The sequence below is a fragment of the Salvelinus alpinus genome, chromosome 2 (genome assembly GCF_045679555.1).
Source record: "Salvelinus alpinus chromosome 2, SLU_Salpinus.1, whole genome shotgun sequence".
Classification (NCBI taxonomy): domain Eukaryota; kingdom Metazoa; phylum Chordata; class Actinopteri; order Salmoniformes; family Salmonidae; genus Salvelinus; species Salvelinus alpinus.
In genome coordinates, this window is record NC_092087.1 from 10,879,708 (window position 1) to 10,892,195 (window position 12,488).

Here is a 12,488-nt window from a genome sequence, read left to right on the forward strand (position 1 = left end):
ATAACGTGACTATATACACAGTGAGTAACGCTAACGTGACTATATACACAGTGAGTAACGATAACTATATACATAGTGAGTAACGATAACTTGACTATATACACAGTGAGTAACGATAACTATATACACAGTGAGTAACGATAACGTGACTATATACACAGTGAGTAACGATAACGTGACTATATACACAGTGAGTAACGCTAACGTGACTATATACACAGTGAGTAACGATAACTTGACTATATACACAGTGAGTAACGCTAACGTGACTATATACACAGTGAGTAACGATAACTTGACGATATACACAGTGAGTAACGATAACTATATACATAGTGAGTAACGATAACTATATACACAGTGAGTAACGATAACTATATACATAGTGAGTAACGATAACTATATACACAGTGAGTAATGATAACTTGACTATATACACAGTGAGTAACGATAACTATATACACAGTGAGTAACGATAACTTGACTATATACACAGTGAGTAACGATAACTATATACATAGTGAGTAATGATAACTATATACACAGTGAGTAAGGATAACTATATACACAGTGAGTAACGGTATCTTGACTATATACACAGTGAGTAACGATAACTATATACATAGTGAGTAACGATAACTATATACACAGTGAGTAACGATAACTATATACACAGTGAGTAACGATAACTATATACACAGTGAGTAATGATAACTTGACTATATACACAGTGAGTAACGATAACTATATACACAGTGAGTAACGATAACTATATACACAGTGAGTAACGATATCTTGACTATATACACAGTGAGTAACGATAACTATATACATAGTGAGTAACGATAACTATATACACAGTGAGTAACGATAACTATATACACAGTGGGTAACGATAACTATATACACAGTGAGTAACGATAACTATATACACAGTGAGTAACGATAACTTGACTATATACACAGTGAGTAACGATAACTATATACACAGTGGGTAACGATAACTATATACATAGTGAGTAACGATAACTATATACACAGTGAGTAACGATAACTATATACACAGTGAGTAACGATAACTATATACACAGTGAGTAACGATAACGTGACTATATACACAGTGAGTAACGATAACTTGACTATATACACAGTGAGTAACGATAACTTGACTATATACACAGTGAGTAACGATAACTTGACTATATACACAGTGAGTAACGATAACTATATATACAGTGAGTAATGATAACTTGACTATATACACAGGGTTGGTGTGCAGGGTACGAGGTAATTTTTTTATTTATTTATTTTTATTTTACCAGGTAAGTTGACTGAGAACACGTTCTCATTTGCAGCAACGACCTGGGGAATAGTTACAGGGGAGAGGAGGGGGATGAATGAGCCAATTGTAAACTGGGGATTATTAGGTGACCGTGATGGTTGAGGGCCAGATTGGGAATTTAGCCAGGACACCGGGGTTAACACCCCTACTCTTACGATAAGTGCCATGGGATCTTTAATGACCTCAGAGAGTCAGGACACCCGTTTAACGTCCCATCCGAAAGACGGCACCCTACACAGAGCAGTGTCCCCAATCACTGCCCTGGGGCATTGGGATCTTTGTTTAGACCAGAGGAAAGAGTGCCTCCTACTGGCCCTCCAACACCACTTCCAGCAGCACCTGGTCTCCCATCCAGGGACTGACCAGGACCAACCCTGCTTAGCTTCAGAAGCAAGCCAGCAGTGGTATGCAGGGTGGTATGCTGCAGTACTCCTAGATATGTACAGTACTCCTTGACTTTTTCCACATTTTGTTAGGTTACAACCTTATTCAAAAATGTATAAAATTGTTTGAAAAAAAAACAGAAATATAACATTGACAACTATTCAGACCCTTTACTTTGTTGAAGCATCTTTGGCAGCGATTACAGCCTTGAGTCTTCTTCGGTATGACGCTCAGACTTGGCACACCTGTATTTGGGGTGTTTCTCCCATTCTTCTCTGCAGATCCTCTCAAGCTCTGTCAGGTTTCTGCACAGATATTCTTAAGTCTCTCCAGAGATGTTCGATTGGGTTCAAGTCCGGGCTCTGGCTGGGCCACTCAAGGACATTCAGAGACTTGTCCCGAAGCCACTCCTGTGTTGTCTTGGCTGTGTGCTTCAGGTCATTGTCCAGTTGGAAGGTGAACCTTCACCCCAGTCTGAGGTCCTGAGCGCTCTGGAGCAGGTTTTCATCAAGGATCTCTTTGTATTTTGCTCCATTCATCTTTCCCTCGATCCTGACTAGTCTCCCAGCCCCTGCCGCTGAAAAACATGCCCAGAGCATGATACTGCCACGACCACGCTTCACCGTAGGGATGGTGGCAGGTTTCCTCCAGAAGGGACTCTTGGCATTCAAGCCAACGCATTTAATGTTGGTTTCATCAGACCAGAGAATCTTGTTTCTCATGGTCTGAGAGTCTTTAGGTGCCTTTTGGCGAACTCCAAGCGGACTGTCATGTGCCTTTTTACTGAGGAGTGGCTTCCGTCTGGCCACTCTACCATAAAGGCCTGATTGGTGGAGTGCTGCAGAGATGGTTGTCCTTCTGGAAGGTTCTCCCATCTCCACAAAGGAACTCTGTAGCTCAGTCAGTGACCATCAGGTTCTTGGTCACCTCCCTGACCAAGGCCCTTCTCCCCCGATTACTCAGTTGGCTGGGCGGCCAGCTCTAGGAAGAGTCTTGGTGGTTCCAAACTTCTTCCATTTAAGAATGATGGAGGCCACTGTGTTCTTGGATCTTCAATGCTGCAGACATTTTTTTGGTACCCTTCCCCAGATCTGTGCCTCGACACAATCCTGTCTCGGGAACTCTACGGACAATTCCTTTGACCTCATGGCTTGGTTTTTGCTCTGACATGCACTGTCAACTGTGGGACCTTTATATAGACAGGTGTGTGCCTTTCCAAATCATGTACAATCAATTGAATTTACCACAGGTGGATTAAGTTCAATCAAGTTTTAGAAACATCTCAAGGATGATCAAAGGAAACAACAGGATGCCCCTGAGCTCAATTTCGAGTCTCATAGCAAAAGGTCTGAATACTTACGTAAATAAGGTATTTCTGTTTTTAATACATTTGCTAAACACTTCTAAAGACCTGTTTTTGCTTTGTCATGATGGTGTATTGTGATGTCATGATGGGGCATTGTGATGTCATGATGGGGTATTGTGTGTAGATTGATGAGGATTTTTTTTTAAATGTAATTTATTTTAGATTAAGTCTAACATAACATGTTAGTCAAGGGGTCTGAATACTTTCCGAAGGTACTGTACATATAGGTAGATAATAAACAGTAGCAGCAGTATACTGTGGGTAGGGGTAAAGTGACCAGGCAACAGAAGAGGTAACATCAGTATACTGTAGGTAGGGGTAAAGGATAGATAATAGACAGTAACTGCAGTATGCTGTAGGTAGGGGTAAAGTGACCAGGTAACAGGATAGATAATAGACAGTAACAGCAGTATACTGTAGGTAGGGGTAAAGGATAGATAATAAACAGTAACAGCAGTATACTGTAGGTAGGTGTAAAGGATAGATAATAGACAGTAACAGCAGTATACTGTAGGCAGGGGTAAAGGATAGATAATAGACAGTAACAGCAGTATACTGTAGGTAGGGGTAAAGGATAGATAATAGACAGTAACAGCAGTATACTGTAGGTAGGGGTAAAGGATAGATAATAGACAGTAACAGCAGTATACTGTAGGTAGGTGTAAAGGATAGATAATAGACAGTAACAGCAGTATACTGTAGGTAGGGGTAAAGGATAGATAATAGACAGTAACAGCAGTATATTGTAGGTAGGGGTAAAGGATAGATAATAGACAGTAACAGCAGTATACTGTAGGTAGGTGTAAAGGATAGATAATAGACAGTAACAGCAGTATACTGTAGGTAGGGGTAAAGGATAGATAATAGACAGTAACAGCAGTATATTGTAGGTAGGGGTAAAGGATAGATAATAGACAGTAACAGCAGTATACTGTAGGTAGGGGTAAAGGATAGATAATAGACAGTAACAGCAGTATATTGTAGGTAGGGGTAAAGGATAGATAATAGACAGTAACAGCAGTATACTGTAGGTAGGGGTAAAGGATAGATAATAGACAGTAACAGCAGTATACTGTAGGTAGGGGTAAAGGATAGATAATAGACAGTAACAGCAGTATACTGTAGGTAGGGGTAAAGGATAGATAATAAACAGTAACAGCAGTATACTGTAGGTAGGGGTAAAGGATAGATAATAGACAGTAACAGCAGTATACTGTAGGTAGGGGTAAAGGATAGATAATAGACAGTAACAGCAGTATACTGTAGGTAGGGGTAAAGGATAGATAATAGACAGTAACAGCAGTATACTGTAGGTAGGGGTAAAGGATAGATAATAGACAGTAACAGCAGTATACTGTAGGTAGGGGTAAAGGATAGATAATAGACAGTAACATCAGTATACTGTAGGTAGGGGTAAAGGATAGATAATAAACAGTAACAGCAGTGTATGGGAGTCAAAAGAGAGTGCAAAAAGGGTCAATGCAGATAACCAATAGCTACCCGGACTAACTTTTTAACTAAATATTTAGCAGTCTTTCGGCTTTGGGGTAGAAGCTGTTCAGGTTTCCTGTTGGTTCCAGACTTGGTGCGTCTGTACCGCTTGCCATGCTGTAGCAGAGAACAGTCTATGACTAAGGTGGCTGGAGTCAGATTTGTTTTTAGGGCCTTCCTCTGACACCGCCTGGTATATAGGTCCTGGATGGCAGGAAGCTTGGCCCCAGTGATGTACTGGGCCGTACGCACTACCCTCTGTAGCGCCTTGCGGTTGGATGCCAAGCAGTTGCCATACCAGGCGGTGATGCAGCCAGTCAAGATGCTCTGGATGGTGCAGCTGTTTAACTTTTTGAGGATCTGAGCACCCATGCCAAATCTTTTCATTCTCCTGGGGGGAAGAGGCGTTGTCGTGCCCTCTTCACAACTGTGTTGGTGTGTGTGGACCATGATAGATCCTTAGTGATGTGGACACCGAGGGACTTGAAGCTCTCGACCTGCTCCACTACAGCTCCGTCTCTAGTGAGTCTGTCAGATGAGAGCTGGTGTGTTATTGTTGCAGTGGAACCCACTGCTCATTGTGTGTCTGTGACCCTGACCCAAGGGCTGTCTGTGGGTGTGCTGTGTGTCTGCCTGCTTGTGGGTGTGCTGTGTGTCTGCCTGCGTGTGGGTGTGCTGTGTGTCTGCCTGCGTGTGGGTGTGCTGTGTGTCTGCCTGCTTGTGGGTGTGCTGTGTGTCTGCCTGCTTGTGGGTGTGCTGTGTGTCTGCCTGCTTGTGGGTGTGCTGTGTGTCTGCCTGCGTGTGGGTGTGCTGTGTGTCTGCCTGCTTGTGAGTGTGCTGTGTGTCTGCCTGCGTGTGGGTGTGCTGTGTGTCTGCCTGCGTGTGGGTGTGCTGTGTGTCTGCCTGCGTGTGGGTGTGCTGTGTGGGTGTGCTGTGTGTCTGCCTGCTTGTGGGTGTGCTGTGTGTCTGCCTGCTTGTGGGTGTGCTGTGTGTCTGCCTGCGTGTGGGTGTGCTGTGTGTCTGCCTGCTTGTGGGTGTGCTGTGTGTCTGCCTGCTTGTGGGTGTGCTGTGTGTCTGCCTGCTTGTGGGTGTGCTGTGTGTCTGCCTGCGTGTGTGTGTGCTGTGTGTCTGCCTGCTTGTGGGTGTGCTGTGTGTCTGCCGGCGTGTGGGTGTGCTGTGTGTCTGCCTGCGTGTGGGTGTGCTGTGTGTCTGCCTGCGTGTGGGTGTGCTGTGTGTCTGCCTGCTTGTGGGTGTGCTGTGTGTCTGCCTGCTTGTGGGTGTGCTGTGTGTCTGCCTGCTTGTGGGTGTGCTGTGTGTCTGCCTGCGTGTGGGTGTGCTGTGTGTCTGCCTGCTTGTGGGTGTGCTGTGTGTCTGCCTGCTTGTGGGTGTGCTGTGTGTCTGCCTGCTTGTGGGTGTGCTGTGTGTCTGCCTGCGTGTGGGTGTGCTGTGTGTCTGCCTGCTTGTGGGTGTGCTGTGTGTCTGCCTGCGTGTGGGTGTGCTGTGTGTCTGCCTGCGTGTGGGTGTGCTGAGGGATTTGAAGGGTCTGTATTTGGCAGGTGGGAAGGCTGCTGGTCTTTCTGTCGTTTTTGAGTTGGCTGGCTGCCCTGCTCTCTCTCCACTGTCTCCTGGCTGGCTGCCTGCCCTGCTCTCTCTCCACTGTCTCCTGGCTGGCTGCCCTGCTCTCTCTCTCCACTGTCTCCTGGCTGGCTGCCCTGCTCTCTCTCTCCACTGTCTCCTGGCTGGCTGCCTGCGCCGCTCTCTCTCCACTGTCTCCTGGCTGCCTGCCCTGCTCTCTCTCTCCACTGTCTCCTGGCTGCCTGCCCTGCTCTCTCTCCACTGTCTCCTGGCTGGCTGCCTGCTCCGCTCTCTCTCCACTGTCTCCTGGCTGGCTGCCCTGCTCTCTCTCTCCACTGTCTCCTGGCTGGCTGTAGGTTGGTGGGAACCAGACAGTGATTTGTTTTCAAATTCTTTGTGGATCTGTGTAATCTGAGGGAGATATGTGTCTCTAATATGGTCATACATTTGGTAAGAAGTGCATCTCAGTTTCCACCTCATTTTATGGGCAGTGTGCACATAGCCTGTCTTCTCTCTCTCGCTCTCTATCATCAATCACACAGTATAACCTCATGTGTCCATTCGACAGCTTGACTGATGACACAGATCTATTGTAGACTTCAGGGCAGACGGTTTCAGCCTAAAACACCACACAGTATAGTTGACTTTGGAACAGCTAAGGGTGATATACCCCAAACCTGGGATGGAAGCCACTGGACAGGAGCACTGCCCAGTGGTCAGTAGTCAGGATTAGTGGTTCATGTCTGGGGGAGAGAGGGAAGTAGCAGGAGACCTGGCTGGCTGGATGAAGGGAGAGGGGGAGGGAGGGAGGTAGCTGGGTGCTGGGAGGGAGGTAGCTGGGTGCTGGGAGGGAGGTAGCTGGGTGCTGGGAGGGAGGGGGGATGGAGGTAGCTGGGTGGGAGGGAGGGATGGATGGAGGTAGCTGGGTGGGAGGGAGGGATGGATGGAGGTATCTGGGAGGGAGGGATGGAGGTAGCTGGGTGGGAGGGAGGGATGGAGGTAGCTGGGTGGGTGGGAGGGAGGGAGGGAGGGATGGATGGAGGTAGCTGGGTGCTGGAAGGGAGAGATGGATGGAGGTAGCTAGGTGCTGGGAGGGAGGGATGGATGGAGGTAGCTGGGTGCTGGGAGGGAGGGGGGGATGGAGGTAGCTGGGTGGGAGGGAGGGATGGAGATAGCTGGGTGGGTGGGAGGGAGGGATGGAGGTAGCTGGGTGCTGAGTGGGAGGGAGGGATGGAGGTAGCTGGGTGGGTGGGAGGGAGGGATGGAGGTAGCTGGGTGCTGGGAGGGAGGGGGGGATGGAGGTAGCTGGGTGCTGGGAGGGAGGGGGGATGGAGGTAGCTGGGTGGGAGGGAGGGAGGGAGGGAGGGATGGATGGAGGTAGCTGGGTGCTGGGAGGGAGGGGGGGATGGAGGTAGCTGGGTGGGTGGGAGGGAGGGATGGAGGTAGCTGGGTGCTGGGAGGGAGGGGGGGATGGAGGTAGCTGGGTGCTGGGAGGGAGGGATGGATGGAGGTAGCTGGGTGCTGGGAGGGAGGGGGGATGGAGGTAGCTGGGTGGGAGGGAGGGAGGGAGGGAGGGATGGATGGAGGTAGCTGGGTGGGAGGGAGGGAGGGAGGGAGGGAGGGATGGATGGAGGTAGCTGGGTGCTGGGAGGGAGGGGGGGATGGAGGTAGCTGGGTGGGTGGGAGGGAGGGATGGAGGTAGCTGGGTGCTGGGAGGGAGGGAGGGAGGGATGGATGGAGGTAGCTGGGTGGGTGGGAGGGAGGGAGGGATGGATGGAGGTAGCTGGGTGGGTGGGAGGGAGGGAGGGAGGGATGGAGATAGCTGGGTGGGTGGGAGGGCTGGATGGAGGTATCTGGGAGGGCTGGATGGAGGTATCTGGGAGGGCTGGATGGAGGTATCTGGGAGGGAGGGATGGAGGTATCTGGGAGGGAGGGATGGAGGTAGCTGGGTGGGAGGGAGGGATGGAGGTAGCTGGGAGGGCTGGATGGAGGTATCTGGGAGGGAGGGATGGAGGTATCTGGGAGGGAGGGATGGAGGTAGCTGGGTGGGAGGGAGGGATGGAGGTAGCTGGGAGGGCTGGATGTAGGTATCTGGGAGGGCTGGATGGAGGTATCTGGGAGGGAGGGATGGAGGTATCTGGGAGGGAGGGATGGAGGTAGCTGGGTGGGAGGGAGGGATGGAGGTAGCTGGGAGGGCTGGATGGAGGTATCTGGGAGGGCTGGATGGAGGTATCTGGGAGGGCTGGATGGAGGTATCTGGGAGGGAGGGATGGAGGTAGCTGGGTGGGAGGGAGGGATGGAGGTAGCTGGGTGGGAGGGAGGGATGGAGGTAGCTGGGTGGGTGGGAGGGAGGGAGGGATGGAGGTAGCTGGGTGGGAGGGATGGAGGTAGCTGGGTGGGTGGGAGGGATGGATGGAGGTAGCTGGGTGGGAGGGGGGGATGGATGGAGGTATCTGGGAGGGATGGATGGAGGTAGCTGGGTGGGAGGGAGGGATGGAGGTAGCTGGGTGGGAGGGAGGGATGGAGGTAGCTGGCTGGGAGGGAGGGATGGAGGTAGCTGGGTGGGTGGGAGGGAGGGAGGGATGGATGGAGGTAGCTGGGTGGGTGGGAGGGAGGGATGGATGGAGGTAGCTGGGTGCTGGGAGGGAGAGATGGAGGTAGCTGGGTGGGTGGGAGGGATGGATGGAGGTAGCTGGGTGGGTGGGAGGGATGGATGGAGGTAGCTGGGTGCTGGGAGGGAGGGAGGGACTAGGCATTGCTCACATGATAGGTGGTTCAGATTGGATGGATGGCTCAATTTGTTGCAGTAATGGAGCACGGTGTTTACTGTCTACAAATGTTGGTTTGCTACCTGCCTGGACCACATGCACTGAGGCCAATATTAACTACCTTTGTGATTGATTTATTGGGGAAATATTGGGTGCACCGAGTACAATCCAGGGGATAACACATTAAAGTGAACATCACTTGTTTCCAATGTGTTCCCTGATGGAATACACACCACTCAGACCAGACACAGGAAAGCAACAGCAGTCCGACACAGTACAAAACAGCATCATTAGAATTAACAAGTAAAAAAGGAGAGAGGAGAGATGTCAACTTGTCCTAGAGATCCTAATCTCATCAGTTGTCCTCCTGGACTCTGAAAACATCTATATCGTTATCAGGAATACTATAGCAGCTAAGATGGCCTCGTGGCCAGACCTCTGCCTGCAGCGGTCCGATGTAGCAGAGGCATAAATGCTTGTCAGTGACGCTAAGTGCCATGTGTTTTAACTAGCGATATTTGGGGAAATATTTCTGTAACATTTGGTGAATGTTTTTTTTGTTGAGATGTGACTCCGGCTGGTCTCAGTAGCTGGCTTGTAGCTGTTCATATGTGAGTGTGGAGCCCCAGGAAGCATGGTCCTCCTCCCGATCTGTCCACGTTCACTAGTTAGCTCCTCAGGCCTCTCTGTCTCAATGTGCGTCTGCTCCTCAATCTGCTGAGGTCAGGGGTCACCTGAAACCGATCTGCTGAGCTTATTCCCGACACACCACAACACAGAACAGAGTAGTGTGTCAAGGAGTCATCCATCTGTACACTTCACTAGAATGTTTATGAATTGGATCACTTTCCGTGTGTGCTGGTGTTTTGTAACTCAGATAATTTTTCCTGTGTGTGTGTGTGTGTGAGAGAGAGAGAGATTGTGAGAGAGCTGAGCTCCTTAAATCTGCAGAGCTAGGTTATTGGGGATGGGAAAAGGGTAATACTGAGAGGTGTGTATTTGGGTTCTACATGAAGGGGGGGGTGGTACAGTGAGAGAAGTGTGTGTGTGTGTGTGTTTTTGGGTTCTACATGAAAGGGGGTGCTACAGTAAGAGAGAGAGGTGTGTGTTTGGTTCGCCAGGCAAGAAGGGGGGTGAGAGAGAGAGGTGTGTTTTGGATTCGGCAGCCAGGAAGGGGGGGGGGGTGCTACAGAGAGATGGGGGTGTTGAGGGAGCTCTCTGGTTTTCTCTTGGTGACAGAGCCTGTTGCCATGGAGCTGGGCCTCCCATTGGTGGAGGCCTCGGCCAATCGCACGGCAGCACAGTCTGTTTCATCGTTGATTTAAAAAAAAAAAAAAAAAAAGTCTCTCCCCTGCTCCCCCCAAACTAGAAGAAGGGCAGAAATGACGTAAGGTCTATAAGGGGAACGGGACCAATTTCCGGTGTTTCTTTTGACATTTATTTTTCTTTGAGTGGTAGCCTCCAATCCATCCAGCACACTTCTGAAGAAGGCTAACCACGTTACACTTGATTCAGTGACATAGAGTCGTCCTAGGTGACAACATTTGCATCACACGGGAGCCCAAAACCCACTGCTGTGTTGAATGTAAAGACTTGTGGACATGAGTGAATGCAGCCTGCTTTGAGCCCCTCCTGTGGGTAGCAGATAAACAGTCATCTGTAATACTAGTGTCATGATAACAGACAGTGTTAGGAGGACTTGTCCTGACTCCTGACACTCTATTCATAATGAGCTCATCATGATGAATGTTCATTGACATGTGTGGCTGGAAAAAGTTGAGGTAGTCATCTTTTTATTTTTTAAATAATTTTTGTTGATTCAAATCGCATGAATGGAGAGAAGAGGTGAGTTTTTGTTCTCTTGATGACCTGCTGCTGTGAAGGATGACTTGGAGAAAGGTTCCCCTGTCCCTCTCTTCCTCTCTCTTTCTCCATACCGGTATCCTTCTCTCTTCCCCGCCCACATTCCAGCACTCATCAATAATGGATAGAAAGGATCTCCTCTCTCTCTCTCTCTCTCTCAATTCAATTCAATTCAATGGGCTTTATTGGCATGGGAAACATGTGTTAACATTGCCAAAGCAAGTGAGGTAGATAATATACAAAAGTCAAATAAACAATAAAAATGAACAGTAAACATTACACATACAGAAGTTTCAAAACAATAAAGACATTACAAATGTCATATTATATATATGCAGTGTTGTAACAATGTACAAATGGTTAAAGCACACAAGTTAAAATAAATAAACATAAATATGGGTTGTATTTACAATGGTGTTTGTTCTTCACTGGTTGCCCTTTTCTTGTGGCAACAGGTCACAAATCTTGCTGCTGTGATGGCACACTGTGGAATTTCACCCAGTAGATATGGGAGTTTATCAAAATTGGATTTGTTTTCGAATTCTTTGTGGATCTGTGTAATCTGAGGGAAATATGTCTCTCTAATATGGTCATACATTGGGCAGGAGGTTAGGAAGTGCAGCTCAGTTTCCACCTCATTTTGTGGGCAGTGAGCACATAGCCTCTCTCTCTCTCTCTGTCTCTGTCTCTGTCTCTGTCTCTGTCTCTGTGTCTTTCTTTCTCTCCTCTGTGTCTTTCTTTCTCTCCTCTGTGTCTTTCTTTCTCTCCTCTGTGTCTTTCTTTCTCTCCTCTGTGTCTTTCTTTCTCTCCTCTGTGTCTTTCTTTCTCTCCTCTGTGTCTTTCTTTCTCTCCTCTGTGTCTTTCTTTCTCTCCTCTGTGTCTTTCTTTCTCTCCTCTGTGTCTTTCTTTCTCTCCTCTGTGTCTTTATAATGAACAAGGGCGGGGTGATTACGGTCAGCAGCTCTGCTATCTCTGTCCGTCTCTCTGTGTCACTCTTTCTCCCCCTCCCTCTTTCAATCTTGACCTCCCACACACACTCTCTTTTCTATTCTCTGTCATAGAGGATACCCCTGCTCTGCCCCTCCTCTGTTCTGTCCGCACACCCTCTTCCTCTTCTCTGTCATAGAGGATACCCCTGCTCTGCCCCTCTGTTCTGTCCTCACTCCCTCTTCCTCTCTCTCTTCCTCTTCTCTGTCATAGAGGATACCCCTGCTCTGCCCCTCCTCTGTTCTGTCCTCACTCCCTCTTCCTCTCTCTCTTCCTCTTCTCTGTCAGAGGATACCCCTGCTCTGCCCCTCCTCTGTTCTGTCCGCACACCCTCTTCCTCTTCTCTGTCATAGAGGATACCCCTGCTCTGCCCCTCCTCTGTTCTGTCCTCACTCTCTCTTCCGCGCTCTCTTCCCTTCTCTGTCATAGAGGATACCCCTGCTCTGCCCCTCCTCTGTTCTGTCCTCACTCCCTCTTCCTCTCTCTCTTCCTCTTCTCTGTCAGAGGATACCCCTGCTCTGCCCCTCCTCTGTTCTGTCCTCACTCCCTCTTCCTCTCTCTCTTCCTCTTCTCTGTCATAGAGGATACCCCTGCTCTGCCCCTCCTCTGTTCTGTCCTCACTCCCTCTTCCTCTCTCTCTTCCTCTTCTCTGTCATAGAGGATACCCCTGCTCTGCCCCTCCTCTGTTCTGTCCTCACTCCCTCTTCCTCTC

General features: G+C 49.0%; 1 protein-coding gene across 9 annotated transcripts in view; it reads left to right on the top strand.

Moving 5' to 3' along the window:
* The window catches only part of LOC139553543 (R3H domain-containing protein 2-like), a 78,365-nt gene that overhangs the window by 16,156 nt on the left and 49,721 nt on the right, over positions 1-12,488 (top strand). The gene's annotated exons all lie outside the window — the stretch shown is intronic.